The 15,550-nt window shown below is 40.2% G+C and overlaps 1 protein-coding gene across 1 annotated transcript in view; it reads right to left on the reverse strand.

Moving 5' to 3' along the window:
* LOC106080863 (A disintegrin and metalloproteinase with thrombospondin motifs like) overlaps positions 1-15,550 on the reverse strand; it is a 323,287-nt gene that overhangs the window by 191,887 nt on the left and 115,850 nt on the right. The gene's annotated exons all lie outside the window — the stretch shown is intronic.

Consider the following 15,550-nt stretch of genomic DNA (forward strand, 5'->3'; position numbering starts at 1 on the left):
ATACCATTTATTTAAACCCCATATTGCCATTGGCTTAAGAGGAGTTTGCAGGATGAGGCGTCCCCCAAACACATGGCCCCAAAATAGGTTATCAAATTCGTTTTCTAATCTCAAATACCTTTCATTTGAGCCACATATTGGCATGGTCGAAAAATTTTTGCCCTTTGGGGGTGTTTTGGGAAGGGGGTGATGCCCTAAATACATGGTCCTACATTTAGATATCAAATTCGTATTCTACTCCCAAATACCTTTATTAGAGTCCCATATTGCGACGGTCAGTAAAAAATTGCTGTTTGTGGGATATTTTGGGAAAGGGGTAGACCCCCAGAAAAATTGTCCCGAAAATGGGTATCAATTCTTGCTCTACCCCCCAATACCTTTCATTTAAGCTTCACATTGACATGGTCGGTAAATATGCCCGATTAAGGGGTGTTTTGGGGATTGGGGTGGTCCCCCAAACACTTAAGCCGGAAAATATATCAGCAACGTGCTCTATTCTCATATATCTATATATCATTTATTTTAACCCCATATTGCCATTGCCCTCAAAATTGGATATCAAATTCGTTTTCTAATCTCATTCAAACTCCTAATTGCAAAAGTCAGCAAATATGTCCGGTTTGGGGTATTGGCCCTAAAAGCTATGAATATTTAGCTCCACTCTCTTTAGGAGCCAAATTGTCTTGGTGAGGAAATACGTCCTATTTGGGGGTTGTTATGGTGGTGGGACGTCCGCTACACAGTTGGCCCCTAATGTTGATATCAGATACGTGGTCTACTCCCACAAACCTTTAATTTGAGCCCCATATTTCCATAGTCGGCAAAAATTAACGGCTTAGGGGGTGCTTTGAAGGATGGGCGGCCACTCAGTGAGTTGGCCTTGAAAATATATATCGTATTTGTGTTCCACTTTAAAAACCCTCTTATTTGAGCCTCATATTGCAATAGTCAGAAAATACTTACTATTTGGGTGGTGTTGTGGGGGTGGCGTGACCCCATAGATACTTTTCCCACATATTGATATCAAAGTCGTGCTTTACTCCCAAAGTCCTTCCATTTGAGCCCCATATTGCTATGGTCGTAAATTTGTCCCCTTTGGGGGATATTTTTGGTGAGAGGCGGCCCCCAAAACACTTGCTCCCATATTTGCATATCAGATTCGTATTCTGCATTCAAATGCCTTTTATTTAAGCCCCATATTCCCATGGTCAGTAAATAAGTCCTATTTGGGGGGTGTTTTGAAGAAGGGGTGGACCCCCAGAAACGTGGTCCCACATTTGGATATCAGATTTGTATTCTACTCGCAAATACCTTTCATTTGAGTCCCATATTGACATGGTTGGTAAATATGTCCGATTTAGGGGTGTTTTAGGGCTTGGGGTGTTCCCCCTAGCACTTGGTCCGACAATTGGATATCAGATACGTTTTCTTATCCTAAATACCTTTCATTTGAGTCCCATATTGACGTGATTGGTCTAAATATATGTTTGGTAGGTTTTTGGGTGGGGCGCCCCCCTTGGCACCCCATCCGAAATTTGGATACCAAATTTTTATTTTTATGATACTATATGGGAGCACACAAAATTTCTTAAATCGCACCACCCATCTCGGAGATCTGGCGTTTCTGAAAATTATGGTAAGGGGGAGGGTCCGCCCCCCCTTCAGATTTAAAAAAATGTAGTACCCTATTTTCACCATTTTCTTGAAAATTTCAAGAAAATTAGTTCAGCCGTTTCTGAGTCTATAAGGAACACACAAACATACTAACAAAAAACCCTACAAACAAACACAAATTGATTTTTATACATTGGGTTGCCCAAAAAGTAATTGCGGATTTTTTAAAAGAAAGTAAATGCATTTTTAATAAAACTTAGAATGAACTTTAATCAAATATACTTTTTTACACTTTTTTTCTAAAGCAAGCTAAAAGTAACAGCTGATAACTGACAGAAGAAAGAATGCAATTACAGAGTCACAAACTGTGAAAAAATTTGTCAACGCCGACTATATGAAAAATCCGCAATTACTTTTTGGGCAACCCGATATAAGATATGTCGTTCGACTTCATTAAACGAAAGACTTAAGACACGAAATATTTTATAATGTCAATAAATGGTTTAATTGGCAACACTTCATATTAAAACTTCTTACACCACGTATAAAACAAGCAGGTAGAGACTAAAGTCGGACAAAGCCAACTTGTTGATAATCCACACCATATTGCATGGAGCTACAAAGTAGTTCAAAGAAAGTCAGTAGACAACAAGGCTTCATAAGTGGTAATCGGGAGATCGCTTTAACCTAAACTATATTTTTTACCTTAAATAAGTTGTAAGACTTGTTATACTTCTCACCAATTCAATTAATACAACTTCTTCTGTGAGATGACGATTTTTTTTCAAGTCACTCATTCATAAAATGACGTTATGTTTTTGTTTTTTGAAAATCTTATCAATTTTGAACTTTTTATTAATAAATTCAAATGATATGCTTAATTAATTGTTATGTGCATAGTTATGGTCATAATGTCATTGTTTTTGTTGTGTTTTCTTAAACAAAGCATAACTAAATTGACAATATTGAAATGTCACTTTGCATAAAAGTCGAAATGCCTCTGTGTCGTGTGGTCGTGGGCAGCAACAGCATATCTGAAAACACCAATGAGCAATCGCCTGCATTTAATTGACAATTTATGATTTGTATTGTCAATGGCGGCAATTGGCAACGCCACACCATAAATAATACAAAAAAAAACGAACGAACACATGGTTAGTTGGCTCAATGGTTAGTTGGATTCTTGGCATTGCAGCATGAGAACAAGAAATATATGAAAAATGCATTTAAAATCAAAAGTTATTAGAATCATGCTGCCCATACGCACCCAAAACAATTAACAATGAGATTGAACAAAAAAAAAACAAATATTGGAACAGAAAATATTAGGGGTATTATGTAGCATTAATGATTAAGTGTATTATTCGGTGTAAGACAAAATGGTTTAATTGGTCCGATACAAAATACAAATGATGCCCATTGACATTCCACTAAAGAACTGAGGCTAATTTCCACACATCAATGAGTGCAGTCCGATTCAAGTTTGAGCTGAATGATAAAGGGCCTCCTTTATATAGCCGAGTTCAAACGGCATGCCGTAGTGCGACACCTCTTTAGAGAAAAGTTTTTACATGGCATAGTACCCCACAAATGTTGCCAGCATTAGATGGGGAAAAACACCGCTGAAAACATTTTTCTGATGTTTTCGCCAGGACTCGAACCCATGCATTCAGCGTCAAAGGCGGACATGCTAAACTCTGCGCTAAGGTGGCCTCCGATAGATGACTGGTATACTATGGCTAGTATATCAGCCTATATGGCAAGATCTTTAATCGGAAGATCAGTCTATATAGCAACTATATTCAAATATGATCCTACCTGCATCATATTCCGCATGAATGACTAAAATATTGCACTGTTGTAAATATCATGCAAATCGCCCACAAATCGGAGTAATGTCAAACCTTTGCCCACTCCATGGGAAATTTCACAAAATCCGTATTTGGGTACTCAAGCTGTTCACCCTAGGAACCCCTGAACGACCAGGAGCGCGAATGGAGCGGCCATGTTGGAGTTAACATCGCGGAGGACAAAACCATGACTAGATTGCTCAAGGGCATACTGTCACGAAATCGTCTACCCACCCTGGCGGAACGTAGCATTCGTAAAATTACTGTTTCAGAGAGAATGGGTTTCCCGATCCATTGGAATCGGAGGAAGAAAAACAAGTAAAAGGGTGTTAAGTTCGGCCTTGCCGAATTTTTAGTACCCATCACCATGCATATATTCGTATCTATCATCCTATTTTATTACAACTCCAAAACCAAATATTGGGTTGCTCAAAAGTAATTGCGGATTTTTCATATAGTGGGCGTTGACAAATTTTTTCACAGCTTGTGACTCTGAAATTGCATTCTTTCTTCTGTTAGTTATCAGCTGTTACTTTTAGCTTGCTTTAGAAAAAAAGTGTAAAAAAAGTATATTTGATTAAAGTTCATTCTAAGCTTTATAAAAAAAGGCATTTACTTTCTTTTAGAAAATCCGCAATTACTTTTTGGGCAACCTAATATATAGTTATATCCAAATATGGGCTGGTCTGCATCTGTTTGATTTTGATGCCGAGAACTCTTATACTAGCCACAGTTTCAGCGAACTCGGGCAATTAATCCGCTCATCTTGTCGGATGACGAGAGGCTTATAACAACTTATTGTTTAAAATTTCAGCGAAATTGGGTAAGCCATGCTGCTTTTATGTGCAGATCTGTCTATATGGCAGCTATCACCAAATATGGTCCGATGTGAACCACATTCAGGTCGGATGATGGGAGGCTTAATTTAACTCAATGTTCCAAATTTTCTGCGAAATCGGTCAATCCATACAGCAGTTATGGGCTTTAGACCCTAAATCGATCGATCGGCCTATATCCAAATATGGTCCAATCAGGACCATAGAATTACGTGAGGCTTAAGTCAATTCACTGTTTCTAATTCCAGTGGAATCGGATAATAGATTCTGCTGGGTTACGACCCTAATTCGAAATATCGGTCTATATGACAGCTATGTCCAAATATTGTTCGATGTGTACCATTTCCAGTTCCAATAACAGGAGGCCAAGTCCAACTTACTGTTTTATATTTTAGCGAAATTGGGTGAAAAATGTGGGTTTTATAGGCTAAGACCGGATCGGAATATCGGTCTATATGATAGCTACGTCCAAATGCGGCCCGATGTGGACCACACCCGGTTCAAATAACGAGGGGTCTATTCCAACTCACTGTCTTAAGTTTTAGCGAAATCGGGTATAAATGTGTCTTTTACGAGAATTAAACTCTATGTCGTCGTCCGATCTGAGTTATATTTGGGTCGGGAGGTTTAAAGCAACTCACCTTTTCAAAGTTCAATGAAATCGGGTAATAAATAAAGCTTTTATGGGCTTTAGATCATTAATCGGTAGATCGGTCTATAAAGTAGTTATATCTAAATATAGTCCGACCTGGACCATATTCAGATTGGATGACGCGAGGCTTAAAACAATTCACTGTTTCAAATTTTAACGAAATCGGATAATAAATACAGCAGTTATAGGATTTAGGCCCTAAATGGGCAAATCGATATATGTGACAGCTAAAGGATGATTTTTTTGAGGTTAGGATTTTCATGCATTAGTATTTGACAGATCACGTGGGATTTCAGACATGGTGTCAAAGAGAAAGATGCTCAGTATGCTTTGACATTTCATCATGAATAGACTTACTAACGAGCAACGCTTGCAAATCATTGAATTTTATTACCAAAATCAGTGTTCGGTTCGAAATGTGTTCATTCACCGTTCAGCGATGAGGCTCATTTCTGGTTGAATGGCTACGTAAATAAGCAAAATTGCCGCATTTGGAGTGAAGAGCAACCAGAAGCCGTTCAAGAACTGCCCATGCATCCCGAAAAATGCACTGTTTGGTGTGGTTTGTACGCTGGTGGAATCATTGGACCGTATTTTTTCAAAGATACTGTTGGACGCAACGTTACGGTGAATGAACACATTTCGAACCGAACACTGATTTTGGTAATAAAATTCAATGATTTGCAAGCGTTGCTCGTTAGTAAGTCTATTCATGATGAAATGTCAAAGCATACTGAGCATCTTTCTCTTTGACACCATGTCTGAAATCCCACGTGATCTGTCAAATACTAATGCATGAAAATCCTAACCTCAAAAAAATCACCCTTTATATCCAAATATGGTCCGATTTGGCCCGTTGTGTTCAGTTCAATATCTCAACTTTTAAAGGCTGTAGCTAGATGACCCCAGACGGACGAACAAACAGACACACGATCAATATTAAATCGTCTTAGAATTTAACGACGATCGAGAAGGGTCTGAAATGGATGATTCGATGTGTTGCAAGCGTTAATATTCCCCCTAACCAATGGTTGTGGTATAAAAAAGATGATTGGAATAGCCGGAATGGTTAAGCGTGTTCTGAGAAGTGATAGGTGTCTTAGTCGTACGTTCCACGTGTGTTGGCTTATTTATTGACCACCGGAGGCCACCGTTGTGGAGGGCTAAGCATGTCCGTCTATGACGCTGAACGCCTGAGTTTGAATCCTGGATAGAACATCGGAAAAAATATTAAGCGTGGATAATCCCTAATAAGAAGTACTATGCCATGTAAAAACTTTTCTCCAAGGAGGTGCCGTTCTGCGGCACTCCGTTCGTGCTCGGCTCTAAAAATTAGGTCCCTTATCATTGAGCTTGAACTTGAATCGGACAGCACTCATTTATATGCGGGAAGTTTGCCCCTGTTTCCGAATGGAATGTTCACCGTCTAATTTGCATTTGTTGCTTGCACAGCTTATGGACCGTTCTGGAAAGGAAAGAGATTCTCTCATGTCAGAGGGCGGCTATGCAGGCTTGCTTGCCTGACTGTATAATTGTTTCGACAGATGTATTACCAGTTTTGCTTGGCATGTCCGCACGTGGAAGTTCAATACAAAGTAATATAGAGAAATTTATAAGTGCTCGAGGATTGTCTCACTTCTTTTGATCTGGCAGCGTCAGGTGGACCTTTGTTGTTGTTGTAGCCATATGTCTTATGTAGAGGTGGCGATCCTCGTCTAGCTCCTATAGCCAGTTACGTTCCAAACGACAGATCGCAGCGGGAACATAATGGCCATTGGTTATTTAAAGGCACTAAAAACTCGCTTTGCCATATCGAGCATCATAGGCACTCAGTATTAATCACGACTCGGTCCCGCCCGGCCGCTCCTGAAACTCTCCGCTCGATCGATACCGTTAACTGTCCACGACTGCATTAGCAGTTACTCCGTATGGACCATTCCACTATCCTCAACCTGTGGACCGAGCTGTGCCCGGTAGCTCGAAGCTAAACTTCTCGTGGTAACAATGAACATCACACATCTCAAAGTTCCAGCGCGTGTGGTGTTCATAGTTTTCCCATGCTGGGAGGTTCGTGTTAATGAAAGCTGAAAAACCAGATGGACGAACAGTAACAATGGTCAGATGACTTGCGAATTTATTCGTGACGCGACGTTCGTACGGAGCGCGCAAACTTTCGGCTTTAGTCTGCTTTCTTACTGACGAAACATTACCCCTTTAACTCTTTTCTTTATCGAGGAACTTGTTCGAGACTGATTTGTGCGACTGTGATATGAGGACATATCCGACCTGAGGACATGTACTGACAGAAAGCTCGTACTATGCATACATTAGAGATTAAGGAGCGATGGGTATTAGCAAGGCGACGTGGAATTTCAGTAGGACCCTTAAGGACGAGACGACTGTTGCAAAGTTGGTCATCTTTTTTCTGGAATTTTTTGATAAGAGAAACAAAAAAGACTTGGTGGATTGAGTGGAGATGACGATATGTTGCTAAGCTGGTGTTACAGAGTGATTTTGGGATGCGCTTAAAATGGTCTAGCAGCTATGTTGCCCATATTGATGGTGTGGAGACGACTGGCAGCTATGTTGCCCACATTGATGGTGTGGAGACGACTGTTGCAAGGTTGGCCAACATTTTCCTTGAAGTTTTTATAAGGGAAGAACGATACTTGGTGGAGTAGAGTGAAGATGATGAGATATTGATATACTGGTGCTACAGAGTGAATTTGGGCTGCGCTTGAGATGGCAGCTATATTGCCCATGTTGATGCTGCGAAGTTTGGCCCCTCGTTGGTTTCTGTTGCCTTGTGGTTGTGGTCAGTCATCCCTGAGGACTGCCGCATTGATTGTTGAGTCACTTGTTGGTGACTGTTGATATGTGTTTGAAAACCTCCAAATACAAATTGGTACCACACATTCGTGTGATACAGCCGGGAGTGTTAAAAGGTTATAAAAGTCAATAATTCCGGAGGCCACCGTAGCGCAAAGGTTAATATGTCCACCTATGGCGCCGAACGCCTGGATTCAAATCCCAGCGTGAACATCAGCATATTTTAGAGTTGGTTATAAGGGCTACATTTGTAAGGTATCCTGCCATATTACAACTTCTCTACCAAGTGGTGTCGCTATGCAGCACGCCGTTCGGACTCGGCATAAAAAGGAGGCCCCTTAGTATTGAGCTTAAACGTTAATCGGACCGCACTCATTGACATGAGACAAGTTTCCTCAGTTTCTTGGTGGAATGTTTATGGGAAATTTAGTAAAGCCAAGAATGAAGCATACTCTGCCGTAAGTATCAACCCGTCAGATGAGGGATTAAAAGCAAAGGAGGATTCCGAAAAATTTTTTCCGATATTCTTGCCAGTATTCGAATCCAGGCTATCAGAGTTATAGGCCTCCATGCTAGCCTCTGCCCTAGGGTTCACTTACCCTCACAAGAAATTAACTTTATTTATAAACGACTCGCGAAAAACTCACTTGAGCCGTGATTTCCTTGTGAGTTGTTTATTTTTTCGTAAGTCAATGTTTTCATGTGAGTTCTGATTTGCTCGTGAGTTGTAGTTTTTCCCATGACCCTTGATTTTTTTTCGCTAGTCGGTGTTTTTTTTTCCATTGTCCGTGATTTTTCTCGTAAGTTCCTCGTGAGTCATGATTTCCTTGTGAGTCGTATATTTTCTCGTAAGTCGATGCGTGAGTCGTGATTTTCTCGCGTTTCGTGAGTTTTCCCGTTAGCCGTGATTATTCCCATCACCTGTGATTTCTCTTCTGACTCGCGGTTTTTCCTATTATCCCTGATTTTTCTCGAGAGTTTCTCGTGAATTATGATTTCCTTGTGAGTCGTATATTTTCTCGTGAATTCGAAGTTTTCACGTGAGTCGTGATTTTCATGGGAGTTATGATTTTTCCCGTTAGTCGTGGTTTTTCCCATAACCCGCGACATTTCTCGTGAGTTGTGATTTTACTCGGATGTACTTCGTTATTTTTCTCGTAAGTTCCCCGTAATATTTCTCGAGAGTTGTGATTGTTGTCGTGAGCTCTCACGTACGCCTTCGCACGAAGATTTTTTTCAGCCACAGTCACGTGATTGCGTTTGGATCTCGCTTACGAATCACGTGACTAACTCGTGACACGACACTCAGCATTCCTCTGGGGCTGAAATTAAACGTCTAGGTAGCAGAGGAGGCCACCAAAGCGCAGAGGTTAGCATGTCCGCCTGTGACGCTGAACTCCTGATTCGAATCCTGGTGAGAACATTAAAAACATTTTTTCAGCTGTAGTTTCCCCTCCTAATAATGATGACGACATTTGTAAGGTTCTATGTCAATCATAGAAGCCATGTAAAAACTTCTCCCCACGCCGTTCGGACTCGGCTATAAAAACCAGGTCCCTTATTATTGAGCTAAAAATTTAATCGGTCAGCACTCATTGATATGTGAGAAGTTTGTTATGAAATGGATATTTGTAAGGCTTCTTTCTAGGACTTCCTAGCCTTTGAACCGGCAGGCACCCCTATCGCAAGTATTTGAGCCATATGTGGTGTATCGATTATGATCACCCGATTTTCAGATCATCCGTTTCTAAGATCACCCGGTTTTAAAACCACCCGGTTTTGAAACCACCCGGTTTTGAAATCACCCGGTTTTGAAACCACCCGGTTTTGAAACCACCCGGTTTTGAAACCACCCGGTTTTGAAACCACCCGGTTTTGAAACCACCCGGTTTTGAAACCACCCGGTTTTGAAACTACCCGGTTTTGAAACCACCCGGTTTTAAAATCACACGGTTGAAACCATCGGTTTTTCTTTTATTTTTTTTCGTCACTGTTGTGTTTTTATATATGACTAGAGTTCAATTCAATTGCATTTGACCGCCAAATGTGTTGACACATACTCAATTTTTCGTCTTGGCAATTTTTCTTAAGAATGTTTTTTTTAGCAGTTTGCAGTATCTCGGTGTGATAAATTTTTATTTCATACAAAACACCATAAGATTGCTCTCGATTTGTAAACCATTAGAAAATGGCTCTTAGCCTGCTGTTATTTGTTTTTTTTTGCTTTTTCTTCTTAAACTAAGCATTGTAGTGTGGACTTTTGGTTATTGTTGGTCCAACAAAAATTTTTTGTTGTTGTGCTAACCTTGAATATGGTTCAAAAACAAGATCGACGACGTCAATATTGGTGTTGGCCGCCACCATAGGCGAGGGTAACAAGTGCATTTTGGAATTTGGTTTGTTGAGCGTTTTGTGTGTTTTTTGGTGTTTGTTACAGTTGCCCCCAGTGATGGCTGTCTTCGGTCAGCCAGAGAGAACAAAATAGAAACTAGTTTTTGTTGCTATTCATTAAGCCAGGGAAAATGCAAATAATTACAATAATTTTAAGAATTTTTTCTTTGTTACCCCGAAACATGTGCTTAGTTTTTATCTGTGTAATTCGATTTTGTGGGGGCTGCACCTTATGTGGTCCATGGCAATGCAGGTATATGCTGGTAAGACTGTGTCAAGGATAATGTGCAAAAATATATATTTTTTTAATTTTTAGTTTTCTAACAACGAAATAAATCTAAATGCCTGTCAGGACATTGATACAATTTTTGTAGCTATTGAAGTTGTATGAAGAGATCGATTTATCTTTAGTCTATTATGACTTGGAAGTGCATTTTTTACTCTTCATATGACACATGCTATCCTGCAGTTATCGTTTTTTATCCTTGGAAGTGATTCTGTGTAATTATGAAATGGAAATTTCGAAGCTTTAGCTTTTTTGTTGAAAAGTCTTACGGCCTTATTCACAAAACTTTATGAAGCCTTAAAATAGGTTTATTTGTCAGTTCTCTAAAGGAAATGTGTCAAATAAATCTTTTTCAAATCTACATTAATTTCTGTGAATAAGGCCTTTAAAGTTTTCTGTGCTCGATCCGCACATGTCCAGAATTCCTTTTTGGTAATCAAAACCTCCGTTGTAGCAAAATTTATACTCACACTCAAATTAACTAAACTTTCACAATTTTGGGTAATAGTAATAATGTATATTTTATGGTCAAGGTCATACGTCCTTTTCAAGGTCAAACTTTTTATTACAACATAAAGCTGTAAATTCAAAATTGAAACGGTATTATTTATACTTGAATGCCCGTAGCCATGTCATCGTTACAACAACGACAACTTGGGAGCTTACGCACCGCATAGGAGTGGTACTATAATTTTCTTCCTCTTTTATTTCCCCCACATGGGGAGAGGGATACATTAATTTTTTCATTATTTTTGCAACGCATCGAAATATTTAGTCTTAATTTTGTTAAGTATAGCCCTTTTAATTTTCATTGCATGAGGTCATGGAGGATAAAGTAAACCCACACCAATGCATGGTGATTTTTTATTTTGTCTTTCCAAAAAACATCGAAATATCCGTTGCTGGCGCTTCAATTTATATATTTTCTTGATCGCCATTAAATTCTAAGATGATCTTTCGATATATGTACCTCAGACCTCAAAAAGTTTCAAAAAGTTTCAACAAGTTGAAACTGAAGACCTGTAGGAGTTGGGGAATCAGGAGACTACTCAGCAGTTGTTGTCATACACTTGTCCGATGAACTATCGACCACATCTATAAAGACTGGCGGCTTGCAGGAGACTAAAAATTCCTGCAACGATCGAAGCAGAAGAGGAAGGCATCGAGACTGGACTCGGTTTGGTTGGGCTCAAGGAGTGCACCAGCAGGGAAGGACGGAACTCGAAGGTACTTCGACATCAGCAAGTGAAGCATCTAAGAAGGAATCGTCCACACCGGTTTCTTAACTGTCCCTGGATGCGTAAAAGAATTCATCATGAGAAGATCGAACGAATCTTGTGAGGATGAACTACTGGCGGACATAGAAGAAGGTTTCTGCAGATAAATCGTTACCATTGTAAGGCCGCTTCGGCGGCACTAAAGGTCCTTCTGATAGCAGGAGGATTTGAAGTGGTTCTTATCCAGAAACCATGGGTAGGTGGAGATATGGTTTGTACATTAAGTATTCCGCTCAAATGAATATCTCTACCCGTTCTCACACGGCATATTTTTTACTAGTTTTTTACGATGTTCTTCCACTGTGCGTCGTTGCGGCACAGGTTATCGTTAAACGATCGCCATAATATTTCGTTTTTTACCTATTGAGATAAAAACAAAGCAAAACTTTTTTTTTGGGACACTCAAATGGACATACCATATACCCGTTTTGGGGAGTTTTTGGAGGTGCAGCGGCCCCAAGAAAGTCTTGAACCAAATATTGTATATAAGAGTTATGCCTTACGTTCAAATATCTATTATTTAATGCTCATATTGTCTTATCTGTAAATATGGCCGGTTGGGGGTTTTGGTAGTTGGGGTGGCCCCAAAACACCTGAGGGCCTCCTTTCTTTTGATACCCATATTGCCCCAATCGGTAAGCATGTTATTTATAGGCGGCTTTTTGGGGGTGGGTCGCGCCCTCAGACACTTTGGGTCAAAATTTTATATCAAGTTCATATTCTACTCTTAAATACCTTTCATTTGATACCCATTTTGGCTCAACCGGTGAACACGTCCGTTTGGCAGGGTTTTTGTGTGGGGCGTTTCCCTTGGTTATTTGATCCCAAAGTTTTAAGCTTTTGGGTAACCATAAATAGCTATACAAAATGTCCAACTCCAAGATCTGCCTTTTTTAAATTTGTAAAGGGGAGAGTCGTCCCGCATTCGGATATCACAATATGAAGTCCCGGCTGTGAGTACCATACAGGCTGGAACATTGAGGTTCCACCTGTGTGGTTTTCATTGCTTTCACGAGAAGCTTAGCTGCGAGCGTCCACAGGTTGCGGATAGTGGAATGCTTCATACGGAGTAGCTGCAACGCCAGTCGCGGACAATCCGTGGTATCGAGCGGAGAGTCTCAGTGAGAGGCCGGGCGGCACCGCCTCTTGCACAAATACTGAGTGCCTTGATGCTCCGTTATTGGCGCCTTTAAATAACCAATGGCCACCCTGTTCCCACGGCGATTGGTCCTTTGGACCGGAACGAACTTGCTCATCTACAGGAGCTTGAGGAGGATCGCCACCTCCACATGGAATTGTGGCTTCAACAACAACAACAATGTGGAGTACCTTATTCTCATCGGGGGTCAAATTCTATCATCTGTGAAAATTTTGAACCTATATGGTACAAATAAATACTTTCATTTGTAAATAATAGACTACATGCACTAAGCCCTAGCTGCACTTATTGTCCCTATCAGTTAACTTTTATCTTTGGGTGGTGCTTTTGGTGCAAGGAAGAGGGGCTGCCCCCTTCCAATAGCAGAAAATTATATGGCCTATTATTTCTTCCGGACTAACCTACACAATCTGTGACAATTTCAAGAAAATCGGTTTAGCCGTTTTTGAGTCTATACGGAACTAAAAAACTTACAGACACAAATTAATGTTTTTGTATATACTAGCTGGACAGGGCCCGCTCCGCTGCGCCTTCTTTCTCTCTCTTATTTTATCTGAGCTCTATACTGGCACGGTCAGGAAAAAATTCTTGTTTGGGGTGCTGGTGTGGCCTTGGATATCGTATTGCTGCTCTACTTCCAAATACCTTTAATTTGAGCTTTATTTTGCTTTGGTCGGTAAATATGTCCGGTATGGTGGTATTTTTTGGGGGTGAGGTGGACCCTAAATATCAGATTCGTGCTCTATTCTCAAATACCTTTCGTTTAAACCCCATATTGTCATTATTGATGTATATTTCCATTTGGCGGGCTTTAGAAGTGGAGCGGCCCCCTCTGAATATCCCACCCTAAATAAGGATACCTTACTTCATTCTCTTGGGTATGGTGATGAATTGAAGTAGCCAAACCCTATGCTCCGAAAGTGGATATCAGAGTCATACTCTACTCCCTAAAACCACATTTGAGCTTCATATTGCTAAAGTCGGTATATATGTGTGGTTTAGGGGGAGTTTATTAGGTGAGGCCTTCCCGAAACACTTAGCCATAAAACAGATATCAGATTTGAGCCTCTTTTCGCCATAATTCTCAAATATATCCAGTTTGAGGGGTATGTAGGGTGGGGCGACCATCCACGCACTTAGTCCTGTAAAAATATCAGCATCGTTTTCAACTCTTCAATTTCTTTTATTTAAGCCCCAATTACCATTGGTTTAGGGGGGAGTTTATGGGGTGAGAAGACTCCCGAAATCTTAGCCTCAAAACTGGATATCAAATTCGTTTTCTACTATCAAATACCCATTATTTCTTGCCTTAGTAGGCAAACATGGCCGGTTTGAAAGGAGTTTAGCATCGTGCTAGAACACGATTTTGTTTGAGATCCATAATGTCAAGCATTTTGAATGTGGCTATCAAGATATTCAGGGCTAGGAGTTTGGATTTGGATCCACACTAATTAATTTGTTGTATTGATTATCTTAGTTCAAGCTTCCACTGGGGATGCCAAATTTTTTTAAATCCGCGGGTTCTTCTGTGTCTATCGAGGGTAAAAAGTGAACTCTACTAACAAAGACCATTTATTGCTGTTCTATTCTCTTCTGGCCTTTATATATTATTTTTAATTCCAATACACCCAATACGCATCGAATAACCCAATTTTTAATATTCGATGATCCTATTCGTACTCTACTCTCGATTACCTTTCATTGGAGTCCCATATGATCCCTGTCGGTCTTTTGATTTTAGGCCGTACTTTTGATGCGGTATTTGGCCTGAGACGGCGACCTAAGTACTTGGATTTCGACATCATATTCGTATTCTACTCCCGAATACCTTTCATTCCATATTGTCCCGATCGGTCTACTTTGAGTTTCAGAGTTTTTGGGCTTGGTTCGGCTCCCTATATACTTGAATCTAATTTTTAATATCATTTTCATACTCCACTATCGAATGCCTTTCTTGGGGTCCTTTTTGACATCATATTCGTATCCTACTTCCGAAAGCCATTCATTTGAGTACTATATTGTCCGGATCGGTCCACTTTGATTTTGGAGATACTTTTGGGTGGTTTTGGTCTTGGGACGGCTCGCTAGGTACTTGTACCCAATTTTAAATATCTTATTCATATTCTACTTCAAAATACCTTTCGTTTGAGCCCCATATTGTCCGATCGGTTCACTTTTGATTTTGGGCTTTACTTGTGGGCGGTTTTGGTCCTGGGGAGGCCCACTAAGTACTTGGACCCAATTTTTAATACCATATTCGTTTTTAACTCCCAAATGCCTTTCATTTCAGTCCCATAATGTCCCAATCGATTAATAAGTCCTGCTGGGGATTTTGGGGATTGGGGAGGACCCTCAGACACAAAGGAATACATTTCTATGTCATATTTATGCTCTACTTTTAAATACCTTTCATTTGATACCCATATTGCACAAAACGTTAGAAGTGCCCTTTCGTCTGGTGTTTTTGGGGGTGGAGGACCCCCCGACAATTAGTGTGATATTTTTATGCCAAGTTCGCACTCTACTCTTGAATACCTTACATTTGATACCCATATTGTCCTAATCGGTAAAAATGTTCGTTCGCGTTGGTTTTGGGATGGGGCCCAGATTATTTGACCCCAAAATTTTATACCAATTTCATGTTTTTGAGATATCA

This window comes from Stomoxys calcitrans, chromosome 5, assembly GCF_963082655.1.
Source record: "Stomoxys calcitrans chromosome 5, idStoCalc2.1, whole genome shotgun sequence".
Classification (NCBI taxonomy): domain Eukaryota; kingdom Metazoa; phylum Arthropoda; class Insecta; order Diptera; family Muscidae; genus Stomoxys; species Stomoxys calcitrans.